We start from the raw sequence: 22,833 nt of genomic DNA on the forward strand, positions 1-22,833 counted from the left end.
TTGTTCTTATTGTACATTTTGGCCAACCCCTGATATCATCAGGTTTTGTTGTTGTTGTTGTTTTCTTTATTTGTTTCTTTTATGTCGGGGGGTATGTTTATTTAATATCCACCATTTTGTGGATATGTAGTGATATCTCATTGTGGTTTTAAAATATATTTTCATAGTTATTAATGAAATTTAGAAATCTCTATATACTTACTGGCCACTTGTATATCTTTTATGAAACATCATGATACACACACACACACACACACACAATGAGGAATAAATAGATAAAGTAAGTCAGGTGAAAATAAGAATAGGAAAACCTAATTCAAAGCCAATGGCAAATTTATTATCAATGACTACTCACTTTTAAAGGATGGGCTACAAATTTGTATTAAGCTTCCTAGAAGTCAGAAAGAAAGGAGAGATATACAATAAATTATTCATTTCATGCCTTTTCTTGGACGAAGTCCTATGAAAAATTTATTTCATGGATTTTTATAAAGGTGAAACTATAAACAACATTCTCAACAACATTCCTGAAACAAGCAAAATGGCAAGTTCAATTAATTAATTCTCTTAGTATTCTTCCATGCAAGTGCATGGAAGAAATATTACTTGCATTAAGTTTTGTATACATAGTTATGTAGGTCTCTAGACAGCCATTGAGATATGAGCATATGGACTTATGCAAAAAAGACTATATTCCTAAATATCATGTTATTACTATAAATATCAATTAGCAATCTTACAATAATGTACATAAGTACAGCAACTATATAAGACAATTTAGTCTATGTCTCTAATTATATTTAAAAACTGTGCTGACCAACAGAGTAGCCACTAACCACATGTAATTATTTAAGTTTAATTTAGTTAAAATTAGATAAAACTAAAAATTTAGTTTCTTAGTTGCATTAGACATAATTCAATTGTCACTAGCCACAGGTAGCTTTTGTGACTATACTAGGCAGCACATAAATAAAACATTTCAATTATCACAGAGAGATCTATTGAATAACATTATTTTAAAGCTTTAAAAGAATGTTTCTTATAATTTACAAAAATGCTGTGTTAATTGGAACATTTAACTTAAACAATCTATTATCTGTTGGTACCAGATAAAATGTGTCATGTATCTAATTGGAAGGATTAAGAATTAAAAGGTTTATGTGATTGAAAGATTGCTCTTGGATCAGAAAACCTCAATTTTAGTCTCAGCCCTGTCTTTACATTGGCTCTGTGATTTAAGGAAAATCCTCAGTGTCAATCAAATTTAGTCTTACCTTTTGTATAACAAATGGATTAACCTACAGACTCCAAAAGAAATCTGAATTCTCTGAATTTCTTTTATCATAATCTTGCATCCAAATGAATGACAGCATAAAGATCATTTAAGGAATTCTGATGCTTTCGATAGAAAAAAAATCCTCTGAGTTTAAAGACAGAGTCCATCAAGTCTTAAAGATAACAAACAGCAGGGTTCTTAGGAGAAAGAGGCATTCTTCTTGCAGTTAAAACAACACTGTTGAAATATTAGTTGGTTCTTTCAGATATTACAATTTTACCCATTTAAGAATACCTGACAAAGATATTAAGAACATGAAAGAGTATATCAATCTGACTCCAAACTGTAATCTGAAGGTGAGGTCAACTGTACACATTTCAACAAAAACATTTTGTCTCCAGATTCAATTATATTCATCTTAAAGATATTAATTCTGAGATTTAAAAATAATGAAAACGGGCGCCTGAGTGGCTCAGTCAGTTGAGGATCTGACTCTTGATTTCGGCTCAGGTCATAATCTCACATTTGTGAGATCGAGTCCCATGTCTGGCTCTGCACTGAGCACAGAGCCTGTTTGGGATTCTCTCTTTCCCTCCCTCTCTGCCCCTCACCCTCTCATGCTCTCTCACAATAAATAAATAAACTTATTAAAAAATAAAATAATGAAAACAGTGATTTTGGTATATTTCATAACTGCAGCTTTTTAATGATATAAATTTTTATTTTGCTGACTTATTGACAACATTGCTGAAAGTGATGTGGATAATAAGATATTTAAAGCATACATCATGGTGATTTCATATATGTATATATTGTGAAAAGATTCTCCCAGTCTAGTTAAAACATCCATCACCTCACATATTTATCATTTTTGTGCATATGTGAGAACATTTAAGTTTTACTCTCTTGGCAGATTTCAGCCATACCATACAATCTTATCAACTATTGTCACATGAGACCCTCAGACCTTACTTATTTAAAAGTGTGTACACTTTTATCAACTTCTGTTTCTCTCACTCTCCAGCCTCTTGCAACAATTTTTCTACTCTCTATTTCTTAGAATCTGATTTTTTAAAAATAAATTCTACATATAAGGCGGGGTGCCAAGGTGGTACATTCGGTTAAGTGTCCGACTTCTGCTCAGGTCATGATCTCTCGGTTCATGAACTCAAGCCCCGTATCGGGCCTGTGCTGACAGCTTGGAACCTGGAGCCTGCTTCAGATTCTGTGTCTCACTCTCTGTCTGCCCCTGCCCTGCTCACACTCTGTCTCTCTCAAAAAGTGAATAAACATTAAAAAAATATTTTAATAAAGACTACATATAGGCAACACCATGCATATTGTCTTTGTCTGGCTTATTTCACTTAGCATAATGCCTTCATGGTCTATCCATGTTGTTGTAAATGGCAGGATCCCCTTCTTTCTCATGGCTGAATGATACTGTGTAACATATGCACCACATTTTCTTTATCCATTCATCCATTGATTGACATTTAGGTTATTTTCATATCTTGGCTATTGGGAATGCTGCTGCACTCAACATGGGAATGTGGATATTCTTCAATAATCTGTTTTCATTTCCTTAGGATATATAGCCAGAGGTAGGATTGTTGGACCATATGGTAGTTCTATTTTTAATATTGTGAGGAATCTTCTTCTTGTTTTTCATACAGGCTATACCAATTTATTTTCCTACCAACAGTCCACAAGGTATCCCTTTTCTCTACATTGTCAGCAATATCTGTTATCTCTTTCCTTTTTAATGATAATCATTCTAAGATGTAAAATGATATCTTAACATTTTATTTTATTTTTTGAGAGATAGAGTGTGAGCAGGGGAAGGGCAGAGAAAGAGGGAGACACAGAAACCAAAGCAGGTTCCAGGCTCTGAGCTGTATCAGCACAGAGCCGGGTGTGGGGCTAGAACCCATGAACGCGAGATCATGACCGGAGATGAAGTGGGATGCTCAACCGACTGAGCCACCTGAGTGCCCCAATGTAAAGTGATATTGCGATTTTGATTTGCATTTCCCTGATGAGTGATGATGCCATATGCTTCCTCTTGGCTGGCCAGGTCTGAAATAACCTGAGTTCTCTTCTCACAAAAAGGTGTCACAGTTGTCTCTTTATGTAGAAGCTGGATAGGTGAGCGATGTCTTCAACAGTCAAGTGCATACTTGACTGTGGGCGGACAACCACAGCAGTGAAAGAGCGTTTTCCACAAAGACAAAGAAAAAAAAGGCTTAAAATGTCATAGTAGAAATGTTACCCTGAAGAATTCTCAGTAGACCTTGGGAGGGCAAATTTAGTTTTCATGGTGTCAGTTGCCCCTGAATAAGAAAGAGTTCTGGCTATCTGCAAATTGCCAATTTTTATTCTTCATCAGATGAGATTATGTTATGTTGATTTCATGCATTTGGCACAGATGCTGCCAGACCAGCCCCCAAGACTCAAGACTGGGGCTGAGTTAAGTGGGAGTTGTTGTGAGATGGGATAAGTGCTCTCTGCAAGCAGAACTTCCCCTCTGCTCTGCACAACAACTTCTGATGGTGCCTGCCTCCTTCACTCACACACGGTGGAGTTCCCAGAGAGAAGATGGAGCTCTGCTACATGTTGTAGAAGGGAATGTCCAGGCCTAGCTTGTCCATGAAGAGTTGGATGGTGTCATCACACTTCCCATGGAGATTTAGAGCAGCCCAGTCATCCTTCAAGGTCTACTGCAAGTTCACAACACAGAGTGTGGACCTCCAGCTGGGGAGCTTTATCACATACCAGAAGCAAGAATACTTTTTATTTTAAAATGTTTATTTATTTTTGTAAGAGAGGTGAGGAGGGGCAGAGAGAGGGAAACAGAGACTCCCAAGTACGTTACACACTGTCAGTGCAGAGCCTGATGCCAGGCTCAACTCATGAACTACTAGATCATGACCTGAGCTGAAACCAAGAGTTGGACGCTCAACCGACTAAGCGACCCAGGCACCCCAAGGATACTGTTTTAGAACACTTAAGGTAGAACCTAAACACAGGATTGTGTCTGTTTTGGTGGCAGCTACAATGGCCACCTCCCAATTCAGAAGCTTCCCCAAAATCTCCCTCCCCCAGAAGGCACAATATTGTCCCATTGCTGGGTCCCTCACTTGTCACAGACCATCAGTGCAGATCAGTGCCAAACTGAGTATAGAGGGAACAGACCTCAGCGTAATAATAAAATAAATCTACCTTAAGACTGTAACATATAAACTCTGCATAAGTTGCCGTCTGTACCAATCCTTCCCAAACTCTTCCAGAAAATTCAAGAGGAAGGAACACTCCCAAACTCATTTTACAGGGCCAGTATGACTCTGTTACCAAAACCAGACAAGGATCCTACAAGAAAAGAAAATTACAGGTCAATATCCCTTATAAACGTAGACACAAAAATCCTCAACAAGAGATTAAAACCACATTCAACAATACATGAAGGGATTATGGCCCTTTAAATTAAATTACCATGATCTAGTGGAATTTATTCAAGGGAAGCAAGGATGGTTCAACATATGCAAGTTAATCAACAGCATAGATTACATTAACAAAATGGAGGATAAAAAACCTGTATGTCCATCTCAATAGATGCAGAAAAAGCATTTGACAAAATGCAACCTTCATTCATAATAAAACCTCCCAACAAACTGAATTCTCTGTTTGTTGATGGGCTGCTCTCATGGCCTTTTGGCTAGAAACCTTATTTGAAATCCTGAGGAATATAGCTAAAACTCAAAATGAAACACAATTAAATAGCCTGTAGACTTTACTAAATGTGGTTACAGAGTTACCATACCACAGACTTGGAGTCTAGTGATTATGTCCATCACCCTACTTTAAGGAAATCTTAACTATTTGTTCCATAAAATTATTTTTACTTCAGACATTGAATGAGTACATTTATATTTGTAGTTTTCATACAGTTACTCTAGCCTCTTAATCCTATTGATTGCATAAGAAAATATAAACATTTTCAATTATGTAGGTCCTATATTAGTCTTTGGGATGATGTAAGAGGGCTTTTCAATTATTCTAATATCTTTAAACTGCTCTTCTAGATAAAATCTAATTTTTAAAATAAAATCTACTTTTAGAACTGTTCTCATTACATGCATGCAATTAAAGCAAGTTCCTATTAAATGTCTACTAACATCTAAGACAACTGTTTACCACTAAGCCTTCCTAAATAAAACATGGATCTACCTACCATTTATGCCCCAACTCTCCTCTGCAAGGAGGTTTTGTTAAATCATTCAATATTATGCATACTATATTATATTATAAAATGTCAACTATATGCCTGGCTCTGAGTTAATTACTAAGGACACAGTGATCAGGAAGATACAGTCAGTTTTCAGGGAAGGCTGATATTGTCACTGAGTAAGTCAAGTGTTCTGCAGCACAAGGGCCTATGTAAAATATTATTAACAGGAGCATCTGCCCGTCAGTGTGTGTGCATGTGTGTGTGTGTGTGTGTGTGTGTGTGTGTGCATGTATGCATGTGTGTGTTCATTCCCTCTCCAGTGAAAGCTTTTTTGCAGAAATAGTGCTTAAATGGATACTTGAGGGTTGAGTGGAAGTTAAGACTGAGAAGCAGAGATACTCATGAAAGCTACAGTACTACAAGCATCTTAGAATAAAAAAGTAAATGATATGTTTAAGGTGTAGAATTTATAGCACATAATGAGTAATTAGATTGGGGAAGTTGGGAGAGGAGTCAAGGATGACCATCACTTTGTTGATTTGGAAAACAGAGTGGGTGGAGATGCTAGTCATTGAAAGAAGGATCACATAAGGAGAAAAAAAAATAGGTTGAAAGTAAGAAGCAAGTGACACACTTTGCTTTGGACCTGATGAAAGAGAAGGAGAGTGCTTGAGGGTACGTGTGCATGTGGTAAGAGAGAGAGAAAGAGAGCGAGTGCAAGCTCTCTACTGCTGCTTCTTATAAGGACACAAATCCTGTGGGAGGAAAGGCCCACCCAATGACCTCATTTAATGTCACTTTCTTATACTTCTGATAGGCTCTGTCCCTAAATAAAATCACTTTGGGGGTTTAATATATGAGTTTGGGGATGGGGGGCACAATTCAGTCCATTGCACCACTAATAAGTGAGAAGGTCAGAATTTTAACCCACACAGTTATAATACTAGCATGCAGTCTCTGAACCTCTAGTATCTGTTTTGTATCCTTAAAAGTAAACCAACAAAAGTACTTAGTATAGAATGTTGGAGAAATATCATAAGATACTGTTTTCTCTAAAGTAGCAGAACAAACATTATATTAAAATTTACCTAGACATATAATCAAAGTAGCCATTTTCATTATGACTTGGTAACTTAATTTCTTTTGATATCAAATAAATAGCATGTATACACTGAGATAAAAAAGTAATATGCATTTAAAAATGGTTATGATTCATGTCTGGGTATGTAGTCTGTATTGCCGTTAAATTAGAAGAATGTTTCATTACAGAAAATTCAGTTACACAGAGTTCGTCTGAGTTGGACATTTCAAATGTCTGTGGCAACAATTTTATTTCCATAGAAGGGTTTATGAATTTTTATGTAAAGAAATTATGGGGTCAGGAAATCTCCAATATAGCACAGATGCTATCACAGTTGAGAAAATGAAAAGGATCTAAAATGTTTCTTGTATATTCTGATATACATGTAGACCTAAATTTAACCTAATAAAATACATAGGAATTAATCGGGAATATTTTTTCTGTGTTCAAAATTATTTTGAAACTTTATTTGCAAAGTTTTCTGATGTATAATAGGATCAGAGAGAATAAAGATCTTTAAGCTATGTATTTATAAATAAAGGTATTTTTCATCTAAATTATGAAATAAGAAGGATAGGTACATTTTTCCCCATTATATGAGCAGTTATCTATTTAATGCCAGAAGTGTTACAGTATTGTTCAAAGTGATGCGGTTGCTCTTGGCATATTTTGTCAGTTTGTCTTTTTAATTTTTTTTTAAGTTTATTTATTCTTGAGAGAGAGAGAGAGACAGAGCACGAATGGGGAAGGGGCAGAAAGAGAGGCAGGAACAGAATCTGAAGCAGGCTCTAGGCTCTGAGCTGTCAGCACAGAGCCCGACATGGGACTCGAACTCACAAGCCACGAGATCATGACCTGAGCAGAAGTTGGATGCTTAACCGAGCCACCCAAGCACCCCGTCAGCTTCTCTTTTAAGGTATTTATCTCCCTCCCTTAAAAGTTCAGTAGGCAGTAAAGCTCATCTTCCTAGCGTTTTGAATTCTCACTGTCTCCAAACATCCGTTAACATCCTCAAAAACTTCATACTAAATCTATCTTATGTTGCATTTCAAGACGAGTGAAGTTTCTTTCTTAACATTGTAATTCTCTTCCTTGGGTTCTAAATATCAATTATATCCTATTCCAATATAATCTTTTGTCTTAGGCATTTTTAGGCATTTCACAATTTATCTCTCCTTTATGTTTATTTCTTTCTATGAAATCTTCCACCAAGACAAGTAAGATTTTATGTTATACTAATATGTTCTAAGGAGAAAAACCAATGAGAGAGGATATGGACTGAAATTTTAGATAAAGTGATACATGAAAGTCTTCACTGGGAAAATGGATTTGGAGTAAAAACCTAAAAAAAGAGAAGGAATTAGCCTTGTAAGTGCGAGAGGGAAGCACAATCCAGGAAGAGGAACAGTGAATGAAAATTCTACAACAGAAATGTGCCAGGCATATGCAAGAAACTGATCATTAATCAGTTCTTTTTTCGGTTCTAAGCTTCATAAATATTCCTTAAATAAGGGGAATATAAATCCTAAGAAAAAAGAAATCACATAAAATAAAATAAGCAAATATTAAATCCTTTGATCAAGTAGTTGCTTTTTAGGAAATACTGTTTACAGTAATATATATTATCCTCTGAAGGTCAATTTAAAGAAGTGTATGACTCTAATTGGTACAATGTGATTTAATTTTACATCTAATTGTTTAAATTTCATTTAAAAAGTAATACTATTCAGGGGCAACTGCATGGCTCAGTTGGTATAGGGTCCGACTCTTGATTTTGGCTCAGGTCATGATCTCATGGTTCCTGAGTTTGAGCCCCACGTTGGGTTCTGTGCTGACAGTGCAGAGCCTGCTTGGGATTCTCTCTCTCCCTCTTTCTGCCCTTTCCCCACTTGCACACACTCATGAACACACACTCTCTCTCTCTCTAAATAAATAAGTAAACATTAAAAAAAATTAAGGGTGTCCAGGTGGCTCAGTTAAGTGGCTGACTTCAGCTCAGACCATGATCTCATGTTTGGGGTGTTCCAGCCCTACATAGGGCTCTCTGCTGACAATGCACAGTCTGCTTGGGATTCTCTCTCTCTCTCTCTGTGTCTGTACCCCTCCCTTCCAGTCTCTCTCTCAAAATAAATAAACCTTGAAAATAAGTAAAACTGTTCATAAACTCCTATACTTTTTAGAAAAGAATGGCAAGGTAAAAGAAAGGAACTTGACTATATAACACTAAGTTAAATCCAGTCTAAATTCTTTAAGTAGATGATCTCTATTAGGTAAAAATTCCATCTCTACTAAAGCAGGTAAAACCCTATGCATTTCATAGGAGGTTTGATGTAGAGATTTTTAGTAACTTGTCCAAGATCAGTAAAGTAATAAATTGCAAGCCTAAATCTATCATATTACAAAGTCTGTGCTATTTCATAAGCATGTAATTTGTTTATGGCATTATGTGCCAGCAATCTTATCCCAAATGATCCCTAAGAAATGTGTCAATTCTTGTACTTCTTCTTGATAGCCTGTATTTAATGTAGCATTGGATAACATTAACAAATTTAGATCCAATTCCACTTCAGTTGAAATAATGTTTCGTTATTTTTTGAGTTCACAATTTTTATCCTTTATAGCACATGGTTAAAGAAAAATTAATTCCCCTTTTGTATATTATCATATAAAAACAGATGACACTGCTTCCCAATACATAGGATTATTCACAGGAAAACAAATAGATAATTCTGTTAGTTGAAAAGTCTTATATAAATAATGATCCATTATCATTGTTTGTATTGACTCCACTTATGTTTCTCTCTTTACTGTGACTGAACTGGCTGCATTTCTCTTATTCTAGCTTTCATCAGAAGGATTTTTATGACATTTTTTATTATTGACAAAAGGTTTTATGTACAATCACTGTTAATTTTAATAGGAACAAAATTAAAGAATTTGAGAAGATGATTTCTTTAGAATATGTTTCTGTCCAGCTCCAGTTTAGGAATCCATGCAGAACAGACATTTATAAACATGACTCTGTTTAATTATATTTCTGAAAAGCTTATTAAGAGTTCCTGTTTCAATACTTGTCAGAAAAAGAAACACTGTGAATTACAAACCATAGAATTCATGATCATGCTACTTACAATCTGTTAAAACTATGATAAAGTATAACTTTTAAAAAAAATTGAGAGAGACAGAGAGAGAGAAAATGAGGGATAAGGGCAGAGGGAGAGAGAGGCAGAGGGAGGGAGGGAGGGAGAGAGAGAGAGAGAGAGAGAGAGAGAGAGAGAGAGAGAGAGAGAGAGAGAGAATCTTCAGCAGGCTCCACACTCAGCACAGAGCCTGACTCAGGACTCACTCTCATGACTATGAGATGATGACCTGAGCCCAAATCAAGAGTCAATGCTTACCTGACTGAACCACCCAGATGCTCCCAAAACCAACAGTTTTAACTGGTATTACTGACTACTCATCTTGGTTAAAAATATGTGCCTGCTATGGGCGCCTGAGTGGCTCAGTCTGTTGGGCGTCAGTCAGACTTCAGCCAAGGTCATGATCTCATGATTCCTGGGTTTGAGCCCATGATAGGCTCTGTGCTGACAGCTTGGATCCTGGAGCCTGCTTCAGATTCTGTGTCTCCCTCTCTCTCTCTACCCCTCCCCTGCGCATGCTCTGTCTCTCAAAACTAAACAAATGTTAAAAAAAAAATATGTGCCTGCTTCATATTTCAGAATCAGATTTCCAACCGAGATCTTGCCTGTAGTGAAGGCAGCCTTATTACTGTTACTTCATTATGTTTATCTGCATGGTACTGTTAAGATGAAATTAATGCATGTATTTAAATATTTCAGCGTCAAAACATAGCCTCAGTCCCTATTGTATGTGAGATATATAGCAGGTCCTCAATAAATATTTATTGAATAAATTAATGAATGAATATAGAAGTGATAAATGTACACCTTTGATAAAATCCAATGAAAATTAACATCCCTAATAAAAGCACCATTTTAAATAAATTAAATTCCCATTTAAATGAAGGGGGGTAGAATCATTTACTTCCTTAAATGGGTTTATCATGTGGTCGCTGGGGTGGCTTAGTTGGTTGAGCGTCCAACTCTTGGTTTCAGGTGATTTCATTATCCCCGTGGGATTGAGCCCTGAATCTGGCTCCATGCTGAGTATGGATTCTTTCTCTCTCCCTCTGCCCTTCCCCCACTCATGCACTTGCTCTCTCTCTTTCTCTCTCTCTCTCTCTCTCTCTCTCTCAAAAACAGAGGTTTATCACATTTCAAATGCAGTTTATACCACAATTCTAGCTTTGTAATCAAAGGAGTATTAATTTGACAAACATTTCTTGAGTGTTGCTATCTCCATTCAGAATATAGGATGAATACAGTAGTCTTTCCCCCATGATCTTCCTTCCAATCCTCCACCTTCTCTCTCTCCCATACATACATGTAAACACAAATAGGCACACATACCCACACATTATAAGTGCCAGCAACAAAAAAAAGGGTAGTAAGGATATATGATTGTAAACATTGGTACACATGACAGTTTGACAAGAGTCAACCACTTAAATAAAACCTTGCTTTCTGGACAGCAAACCAAATGTATAGGAAAATTCTATCGATTGGTTTAGCATGGTGTCAGAGAGGACAAAATAAAGGATGCATAAGAAAAATAACTCCCTTTAGATGAATTTTAATATATGGAATGTTCTTTAGTAATCTGATTTAAAGAAAATTTGAAGAAAATTCAAAGAAAGTATTTTGACAGAGTTATCTTCTAAATGAAGCAATATTATTATAAGAACATTAGAGATGAAAATCTAAGTTTAGCCAGCTAAGAGTCTTATATTTTTCTCATCACTTCTGAAAATATTTATTGATTAATCAACACTGAAAAAGTTAAATCTATCCCAAATGCACCTTATTGTAACGGTGCAGAATGCCAACCAGTACTCCACTCAACAGGTTCAACCAGCCTGAGCTGTGTTAGAGTTGGGCTAAAAGAAATACTCCCAAGATCCGTTAAACTATTCTAATATATTTGAAGTGGATTTCATGTAGTGTAAAGAGGAAAACAGTATGCTCCACTTATTTTTATATTTTTTAAGGTAATTTAACATAGTTATGGTTGCATGCTAATATGTTCATAGAAAGGAGAGAAAATAATCAACAAATATGGGGTAATTAAACACCAGGGTAAGTTATACAAGAAGGAAAACTTGGAGAATTAAATTTTAAATGAACTTCCTCAGTATTTAACTGATGAATTCTGAGAAAAAAGAAATGTAATGTATATGCATCTGTATTTTTGTTGGTTTTCCTTCCCACGTGAATTCAAAGGAGTTGGCATTTTTATAAATTCCTCCTGGAAACATTTGACAAGTATGGCTTTTAGACTCAGAAACAAATACCACCCTACTGACTGACTGATTCCTCAGGCCAGGTTTATAAAATCACTGTGGTAGAGACCATATTTAACACTTTCTAATTATAGGTATGTGAAATACTAATTAAGTAGTCATGTGATACTAATTAGTTAGCACCCCTCAATTGTCTTAAGTGAAAATACATCTTTTTGGAGCTTCCTACAGAGGAAATGTGGTATTGTCTTTTAGGAAGAGAATATTAGTAATTCAAAAACAGTTTTGAATTTGATTTGCTTCTAACACCAACAAACTCTCTTTGACCAACAACTGTTGCAGAGTTACTAGCCGTGTGGTCTCATTAACACTGTTACATTTAGTCAAACACTTTTAAGCTAGACAGTGTTCCAAACTCTTTACAAATATTAGCTTATCAAAGTCTCATCATAACTCTACAGTGTAGGTACTATTACTAACTTTAATTAATACAACTTTCTTATCAAGTAGTCTTGAAACTTATTTATACTGTAAATAAAAATAACCAATAGCATTGGCAGTTTTTCCATTTTAACTTACTGGAAAAATTCACAGAAATTTTCAGATGAAAATGCTCAGATGAAACTTTTCTGTAAAGATATATTTAGAGCCAAATACTAGGAAGGGCTACAATACAGACTTTATTATTGAGATATTAGTTTACATATGTTACTTTATTTGTCTACACATTCCTTTTCCCTTATGTCCCTTAATGTTATTGGTTGATTTTTTACTGAGTGTATCTGTGTACATTAACCTCCTCAAAGCAGAGTGAAATTAAATAGATCTTTCCTATTTTATGTGGTCTGGAAGAAGGGGGCCTTGGTTAAACTGAGGCTGTCACCCATGTCTGAGGAGAAATTAATGCTCTATAATCACCAGTTGCCATGCTCTTTTACAAAATTTTAAGCAAGGAGAGTGCACAAAGCCAAAACCTTCAATAAATTTTTTACTTTGCTAAAAATTCTTCAGTTTCGATCATCTATTACATTAACATGTCTGCAGATAGTTGACTATACAAATTAGTATTTGGCCATGTCCCAGATGTCAACTAATGTCTTTTCTTATTTAACTGGCCTGACACTATGCTAGGGACATAGATCAGACTGGCATTCAGTGAATTCTGATTGGTTTGTTGTCTGTCTCTGACAGAAAATAGGTAAATAGTCCTTTTTTTTTTTTTTTTGTTAGGGAGTGCTAACTATCCATTCCTAATTGAAAATGAAAAGTTTCTGATTGGCATATGCATGAACAGTGTTGAAGAAGCCTACAAATCTGAGGTATAAGGATGGACTGAAGAAGTAGGCCAGACTCTCTATAATGCTTTATGGCCTTAAAAGTCATCATGTATATATTTGTAGGTAGGTTAAGAATACCATATTTTCTGAGTAATTTCAGTTTATGTGTTCTTTCCTCCTCTGTGATGATAAGCATGAGTCTCAAAAGCACCAGAGAGTCCAAAGTTTATTATATATCCACTTCAATTTGTATTAAATAATTAAGTCCTGGGGGTGGCTGGGTGGCTCAGTTGGGTAAGCATCTGACTTTGGCTCAGGTCATGATCTCACAGTTCATGGGCTGGGGCCCAGGGTCAGGCTCTGTGCTGACAGCCTAGAGCCTGGAACCTGCTTTGGATTCTGTGTCTCCCTCTGTCTCTGCCCCTCCCCTGCTTGCACTCAGTCTCTCTCAGTTTCTCAAAAATGAATAAACATTAAAAAAATAATAATTATGTCCTGGGACTCTGGGTAAGTTACTTAACCCTTCCGTATAATATGTAAGGTCTCTAATGAGATTTGTTTATTTATTCAGATTTTAAGGAGCTGCTACCATTATTCTGACATAATAGACATGGCATAATATTCAAGAAGTAAAAACAAAATGATGAACAGAATAATGTATAAGAAGGTAAACAGAAAATTAAAATACTTATCTGTTATCAGTAATGAGTTGGTAGCTAAAAGTTTGGGGTTTCTGGATAATGTGAAATTATAAAAGTTGAGCATTTTCAAACACATGTTGGTGAAGATATGGAGAAATTGGAATCCTTGTGCATTTTTTTTTAGAGAGAGAGTATGAATGGGGAAGAAAGAAAGAGGGGGAGGGAATACTTGTTTTTTCTTGAGTTTATTTATTTTGAGAGAGAGAGAACTGGGGAGGGGCAAGGAGAGGAGAGAGAATCCACTGAGAGGATGAAGCCTGACATGAGGCTTGAATCCACGAACTGTGAGATCATGACCTTAGTGGAAATCAAGTGTCAGGTATTTAACTGACTGAGCCACCCAGAACCCTTGTGCATTCTGGTGGGAATTTAAAATGTTATAGCTACCGTGGAAAACAATGTGGTGGGTCATGGGCAATTCTCCAAATCATTCTTGGCGCTATAGACAGAATGCTCATGATGAAACTAATACTCTGTATTTATGATACTAGCCTTATAATGTTGGGTAAGATATTTATCAGTGTTAACCTTCAGTTTCCTTGTATATAAATTGATAACAACATTACCTTTCTAATAGGTGTGTACTTAGGATTAAATGAGAAAACCCAGATCCACAGTTACTCCCCAAATCTACAATGTTCTGAAAGTTAACAGTTTTTTTCTTTAAGTTGAATCCAAAATTCACTTAGCAAAAAAAAAAAAAAAAAACTCTTACATAAATGGATTTAAGACTCTTTAGTCTTTATTGATCCCACTTATTGTGACTTTTTTATGTTTTACTGAGAATTACTAAAGTGATTGAATACGGGTGCTGTTCAGCCCAGGGTGGAATCTAACATGATACATGGTAAATGCACTAAATTACCCATCTAAAACTCTGAACATGTCTGGCTCCAGGGATTTGGGTTAAGGGGTTGTGAAAATATATATAGAAAGCATTTAAAATACTTCACACATATTCAGCACTTCATTTAGCTATTATAATTATTATTTTTTTTTTTTAATTTTTTTTTAACGTTTATTTATTTTTGAGACAGAGAGAGACAGAGCATGAACGGGGGAGGGGCAGAGAGAGAGGGAGACACAGAATCGGAAGCAGGCTCCAGGCTCCGAGCCATCAGCCCAGAGCCCGACGCGGGGCTCGAACTCACGGACTGTGAGATCGTGACCTGAGCCGAAGTCAGACGCCTAACCGACTGAGCCACCCAGGCGCCCCTAGCTATTATAATTATTAACTTGGGCACATAATTATTAATTTGAAGTTAAAAAGAAACCAAACTGTTTTGTTTAAGATGTAGTCAGAAGAGTCATTTAAATTGATGTAATTTTTTTCCAAATCAGTAAACAAGCATTACTTTATAAGGATTAGCACTTTTTCTTATGAGATACCTGCTTCCTTCCTTACCTTCTAAACTATAAAATTGTCTTGCATCATTTAAATGTTTCAGGCCAAATTATTACAAATTACTACATTAAAATTGCTTGTATCCTTCTCACTAGACACTGACCTTTTTCAAAATAAATTGATATTGTGCATTTCTGGCCATGCGTGATGGACTGCTTTACAAGAAAACAAAACAAAACAAAACAAACAAAAACACTTTCCATTTGTCAGGCTCACCCTTCCTTCTAAGTTGTGGCATAAAGAAAAGAATACTGGTTAGAGGACCAGAAAAGAACACTGGCTTATAGTTTTGGTCAGTTTAATGTTTCCTTGATTATTTACAACATGGAACTTAAACATTTCTAAAAAGTTCTTGAAGTACATTTTTTATGGGCACATGGTTGGCTCAGTCAGTTAAGCGTCAGTCTCTTGATTTTAGCTCACTCAGGTCGTGATCTCATGGCTCCTGAGATCAAGCCCCACATTGGGTTCCACGCTGGTAGTGTGGAGCCTGCTTGGGATTCTCTCTCCTCTCTCTCTGCCCCTCCCCCAGCTCATACATGCTCTGCCTCTCTTTCTCTAAAAATAAATAAATAAACTTAAAAATATAAAGAAATCCAGTTTTAAATTTTGATTTATACAGGTGAAGTATGGGGTATGTTAAGCCATCTGTATGTTGTTTATTTTTTTTTAAGTTTATTTATTTTGACAGAAAGAGAGAGAGAGAGACAGAGTGAGAGCAGGGGAGGCACAGAGAGAGAGAGGGAGAGAGAGAATCCCAAGCAGGCTCCATGCCATCAGTGCAGAGCCCGATGCCAGGCTCAAACTCACAAACTGTGAGATCATGACCTGAGCCCAAATCAGGAGTTGGATGCTTAACCAACTGAGCCACCCAGGTGCCCCTCTATGTTGTTTATTTTTATTTTATAAAGACAGTGTTCACAAAAACAATAATGAGCTCATAAATTATATTTGTGTCATATAAAAAATTATGCCCCATTGCATTTTTATTATCTACTATAACCAAGTCTATTTTTTTCTTAATTATGAATCTCAAAATGATTTATGTATTTTTATGAGAACCCCAATTAATTTTTTAAAGCTGTGTATTTTATTTAATTAATTTAACATAAAAATAGCCTTATTTTGAAAAATGTAACTTTGACTATGTAAGTTGTTATGTGATAAACTATTAGCAGTAAACTAAAAATATATTTTTTCAATTCTTTTTTTTTCTGAATCTTAGAATATGCCTTTATTTAATTTTCTTAGAAAGTGGCACTTTGAGTAACTATCAGCTGTCTAAGGCAACTTACAAGTCATAACAATTGCTATTCAGAATCTTTTCAAACATTGGTAAGCTGATATCTTCAAAAGAGGAGGAAAAAAATTATACTACCAAATTTATAATGTATTCTGACAAATGAGGACTCTAGTAATACCTACAATGACATGATACTTGTTACATTAATGGTAAATTTATCCAAACATTTTTTATACACTATATACACTTTTAAAATCTTATTTGTATTTTACTGCAATTTAACATACTACATTTTTTCTGCTTCTCAAAATAGTGTGTGGAAAATCCCTGAACTTCCTGTGTTTAATTTTTATGCATTTTTATTTTAATATATCTCAGGTAATCATGACTCCTGTAGGTGAAAAATAAACAATTGTGGTTTATTTTTTCCTCTTAATAATTTAGAATCTCTATACTACTAAAACTCTTTTCCATATGGCTTACTAGATGGAAGTTTATCATTGTGATATTCCTTTTGAGAATGATTACTTTTCTTTCTAAAATCTGAATATGAAATTTTTGTAAGCCTTCAGACATTAATTAGTATATTAATTTTGAAACAGCTGTCTGGAGGATCACAACTTTAATTTTTCAGCCACATGTAACAATTAGATCTGTGCAAGTTAACTTAAACAATGAGCACTTCCAGTTGATTAGTATATTATAAGCAACTGCTACCCAGTTGTATGATCCTAGTGAACAAGCCTTGTTGTATTGTCAGCACATATTTGACACGAATGGAATATTATTACATTAGAGAAACAGTAACATGTTACACAGTACTGCTGCTAGAACAGAATCTCCTACTTAATGCTCCAGTCATTTAAAATAAAATATTTTCTTGACCTTTATATTCATAAAAGATCAATTACAGCCTGTCTTATGAACCAAAATCAAGCTGATTATTTTTGAAAGGAAACAAAGTATCCATATATATACACACATGTACATAATTTCCCTTCACTTCTGCCCTGAAAATTTCTTTCCTTTTTCCCTAACACTTTCGTTTCACAGCTTACCTTTGTTCTTTTCTTTCCATCTTATAGATATGTTCTGATAAATCTTCAACATTTTTTAACTTTTATTACTTTGCATGGTTATAAAAAGTTAATAACAGATTTATATTTTTATTAGCATTTATGCTGCAAATACAGGAGACATCTTAAATTCTAATTTAATGCACCTTTAAAGTCATTTTTATTAGCCCGTTAAGCTGTACTGTTTTATTGAAATGTGCACTGCATTTGTGCCATAGTCAAAACAGTTGTATGGATCTAGAATTGTAAAGAAAAAAAATATCTCTAGTAGTTGGATAAAGTACGCACTCAACAGTCTTGAAAGCCTACCATAAACATTACTGGCTCATTGAAGCTATAACAGTAATGACATATCTTTTAGTATTATAAATAAAGTATTCCTCATATTCGTACATCCATAGGTAGGAGATTTTTATTGGTAGGTAAAGTAAGACATCTATTATTGATGACAATTCTTAAATTCTATTTTAAATACGAATTTTTATGATACAGTTTCAGAAATATGTATGCCTAAAAATCTAGATTCATGTATGAATAATAAGATGACTTTCTTGAGAACTAGAATTGTACTGTTCTAAGAGTTCTCATGCATCTCATATGAGTGAAAACTTTTGGGTTTGTTTTAATGTAATAAGAAAATATGCATTTGCGATGTTCAATGGCCAACCTAATTTTACTATTTCTCCTACCAGAGCTCAGAAACCATATTCTGCCTTCCTATTTGTATTCCATGTGTGACCCAGTAGGTGTCAAGTTAGAGAAGATTGGAGAAACAGATAGTCCATCTCTAATTAAATACCTAACTCTTCCCCACCATTTTTATGTGCATTACCCCAAATGGAAAAGCATATGGTATCACTTGAGCTTATGTAGCGACAACCTCCTTTTTAAATTTCTACTGAAATGGAAAAGTGGGGACACTGCCAATTCAGCTGTTACAGCTCATTCTCATAATGGACATGATGGCAAATTAGTTGGGAGGGAGTTAGAGCACCCTGGGGGTATAAATATAAGTCATCTTCACTGCCACTGCATCAGTCCGGTCATATCCAAACCCAGGGGGAAAACATGCGAGTCTAGCTTTATTTTGTACATAGCAGGAGCTGGCAGTAAAGTTACAAGGTAAAATAGATTTCCAACATTTTCCCTGCCGTTAATTGTAATTTTCCAAGGTTTCCTCTGTGACAGAGTTTACAAAAGGGAGCTTTAGTAAACTATCATTAGCTTCATGGATCAATATGGTTTAGGGAATACAAAACAACTTCAGTTGTTTAAAAATAGGAAGTATCAGAGGGTGTCCGTCTCCTCCCCATGGATATCAAATCACACTATTGATCAGTCAACAGTGTAACAGTGAAAAATTTTCAGATACCAGGTGGACTAGCTGGGAATATAAATAAAGCCAGCCTACTAGCAAGTATGGTATATGGCTCCTGAGAGACCTCCTGAGTGTCCCAGTATGAATTCTTCTCTAAAAGATGTGGCTTCTGTCTATGATAAGACCATGGAAAATAAGAAAGTCTTAAGACCAAAGGCATCATTGTTCTATTTTTCCCCCTATTTGTTCTCTTCTCCTATATATTTAACCATTTGTCCAGTGGCTTTTATCAAGTAATTCTGAAAAACAGATAATGAAAAAATGGAAAAATGTTTATGGAAAACCACATAAAATAAAACAGATTGAAATATAATCTCCACATACATGGGATGGTAGTATGGTTACAATGTTTAGAAGAAAAAAAAATTGAAATAAATAATTACAAAAATCAAAGATGTATTGCCTGAAATGCTCAAATCAATATGAAGGATTAGCAAACTTCTATTTCGGTTTGGAATAATGTCTTGCTCAGCTGATAGAATACATATACCTACAAATAGACTGTAAAATTTTCTATTTCTCAGTATACTTTATATTTAAAAAAATAAAGTCAAATTCATTTGTGGTGACAGAAAAATAGGATGATTCCTTAAATCAGTGAATTTCAAAGTGTGGTCTCCAGACCAACAGAATCAGCATTATCTAGGGAATTACTTGAAATGTAAATTTTTTGAGCAGACCTACAGAATCAGAAAATGGGGATAAGACTCAGCTATCTGTGTAAGTCCTTGACATGATTTTTATGCAGTCCAAAATTTGAGAATCACTTCCTTAGGCCTTTATTTTATGGAGCTGCCTTTACTGGCGAAATTAAATAGTTACTAATAAAATTGGTAAGGGGGCACCTGGGTGGCTCAGTTGGTTAAGCATCCGACTTCAGCTCAGGTCATGATCTCACAGTTTGTGAGTTTGAGTCCTGCACCGGGGTCTGTGCTGACAGCCCAGAGCCTGGAGCCTGCTTCAGATTCTGTGTCTTCATCTTTCTCTGTCCCTTTCCTGCTCATGCTCTTTGTCTCTGTCTGTTTCTGTCAAAAATAAATAAACATAAAAAAGATTAAAAAATAATAAAATAAAATTGGTAGTTATACAGAAGTATATATTAACTTAATTTTTAACTGCCCTTATTCCTATGTTGATTGATATTTTGATCTTTAAGGAGGGGCAGTGAAATTTAGGGAAATTTGTAGTTATCTAAATCAGCCTAATTCAGATGTGTTTGGCTATTTGGTATGTTGTTGTGTCTATATGCATTTGTTTAATACAAGTCTTAAAATGTTTTCAGAACGAATGGGAACCAGGTTTGGTTTCTTAGTTTTTAAAACAATATCCAGTTATGAATGAGCCATACCAATTTGATAAAAATAGAATAACTTTAATTATCCAATCTATTTTTGTTTAAGATAAAGGTTTTCATCACCAAGATATGACACTGAGTGAATTTTATTTTCTCAGGTTTGTTTAGGTGTCTAGATTTTAGCTGGTTGAAATTGACTCTACAGGCTGCAACATTCATTGCAAAGGATCGGATGGCTGTATTAACAATGGTCCAAAATGTACTTGACTTAAATGTATTGAAGTACGATAGTCCCCAGATCCTTAAAAGATAGAACCTATTCAAGTAGGTCTAACCATTTAAATGAATCTCTAATGAAAGTGCTAGGTCTAGATAATAATTGCATATTTGAAATTTTAAAATCTTTCTGGTTCAGTATATAAGGCTTTTTAGAATGCAAAGCTATCAGTGGCTAGAAGAGAACAGCATTCAAGAATTCTCACTTAGAACGGAGTTACTCTTATATTTTATTATGTTGTGTCTATATAAACTTTGCTATCCAAAAGAAATGCTTCCATTAACCTTACCAAGACATGTTCCAATATTATATGTAATATTGTATCTAAAATAGTTTTGCTAGCAGTTAAGATGATCCTATGATAGGGGCGCCTGGGTGGCTCAGTCAGTTGAGCTTCCAACTTCGGCTCAGGTCGTGATCTCACAGTCTGTGAGTTCGAGCCCTGCATTGGGCTCTTGCTGACAGCTCAGAGTGTGGAGCCTGCTTCAGATTCTGTGTCTCCCTCTCTCTCTGACCGCCCCCCCTCCCCCGCCCCCCGTTCATGCTCTGTCTCTCTCTCTCTGTCTCAAAAATAAATAAAAACATTAAAAAAATTAAGATGATCTTATGATATAATTAGTTTACCTCCTTTGGTTCCTGCCAACATAATGTTTTCAACCTGTTCAAGTCAGATTTTAAAATGTTAGCAGGTATGTTACGAGACTGAGAAATTGCATATGATCTAATTATTTAAGGGTGTTATAAATCAATGTGAATCTTCTGTACCTTAATAATAGTGCTTGGATATTTAAGGTAAAAGACCTATAATGGGAGAAGAAACTTTTTCTTTAAATTAGGTTACAGTAGGACACACTTATTTTACCTAATATTTTTGTAGTATGTATCATGTTCCTGTAACATATTTAGTGCACTACACTAGACACTTTTTGGAATATAAACTTGTTTGTAAATTAGGACATTGAAGATTATTATGAGCCGTTGTTATGCCACTCTCAAGAAAGAAACTTGCAAGATGTACCAAGGTTTTTGGAAGATTTAAAATTTTTAACCTGTAATCATGAAGAAAAGAGGTTGACAGAGGTCTTGAAATAAAATGACAGGACAGTTAAGGTGGGGGAGATAAGCAGAAGACATGGCAGAAATAGAGATCTGGATATTTGGAGAGGAAAGAGAACCATCTTTGATAAAATAATCAGAATATCCACAACAGCAAGAATTGGGAACCATGTATATATAGAAAAATAAGTCATTTATGTATCTCTTCAGCTCTCATAATGTTCAACATGCATTTAATAAGAACCCATATGTCAGGCACAGTGGGACAAGTATTGTCTCTATCCCCACGTAGTTTATGTTCTAACAGGGAAGCCAAACAATGAACACATTGCAAGGATGAGTGAGTGGAAGACTGTAGCAGGTAGAATTCACCTAGCAGGGAAAATTAAGCTTAATACTCAAGCTGAGATCTGAAGGATCCAGATAAAGAGAGGAAAAAAGCTTTTTCTAGGTAAAATAAACAGCTAGGCAAAATATGATTCCAATCTATTGAACAAGGACAAAAGTGGCATTAGATGAAACTGAAGAGGTAGGTAGAAGCCAAATTGTCTTAGTCTTTGTGAGGAAGGCCATGAATTGGGACTAGAATTCAAACAGTAAGAGGAAGTGGTGGGAGAGGGGAAGAGGGACTGAGAATGGAGGAGAGAGGAGAGCTATTTGCAAGGGAGGGTTGACAGGATTTGGGGTTTGCCATGAAAAGCTCCTCATCTCTGACCAGAGTAACTGAGTTGATGTGGGCAATATCTACCAAGATACGGACTTCTGGAGGTATGGGGATGAGTGGTGAATTCCTAGGTGAAGATTTTCTTTGTAGTCTATGTGAGATACTGTAAGAGTACATCACTAAAGAATAATATAAGATTGAAATTAGATGTCTTATTTCTAGAGGTTGTTAACTGTCAATGCACTAAAATTAGACTTTAATGGGTGAGAACATATTGCCATATATCAGAACATTAGGAGCTCTCAGTCACATTATTTGTATTTCATAATGTCACTTCTAATATTTCACCTTGAAGATCATTCATGCCTCTGAGAATAATTTGTATCTGCCTTTGCATTATTATTTGCTCTCCTTTACAACACTGGCTAAGCCTCTGAGAGGAATTTATGATATTATCTCAAGTTGGAGTCACTTAAATGTCTCTTCTCCTTTGGAGTTACATGCCCTTAATTTTACAAAAT

The 22,833-nt window shown here is 35.3% G+C and overlaps 1 protein-coding gene across 6 annotated transcripts in view; it reads left to right on the top strand.

Annotated features, from left to right (window-relative positions):
- The window catches only part of ERBB4 (erb-b2 receptor tyrosine kinase 4), a 1,139,239-nt gene that overhangs the window by 332,823 nt on the left and 783,583 nt on the right, over positions 1 to 22,833 (top strand). The gene's annotated exons all lie outside the window — the stretch shown is intronic.

Source organism: Panthera pardus, unplaced genomic scaffold (assembly GCF_024362965.1).
Source record: "Panthera pardus isolate Hobbes unplaced genomic scaffold, ASM2436296v1 HiC_scaffold_10, whole genome shotgun sequence".
Lineage (NCBI taxonomy): Eukaryota > Metazoa > Chordata > Mammalia > Carnivora > Felidae > Panthera > Panthera pardus.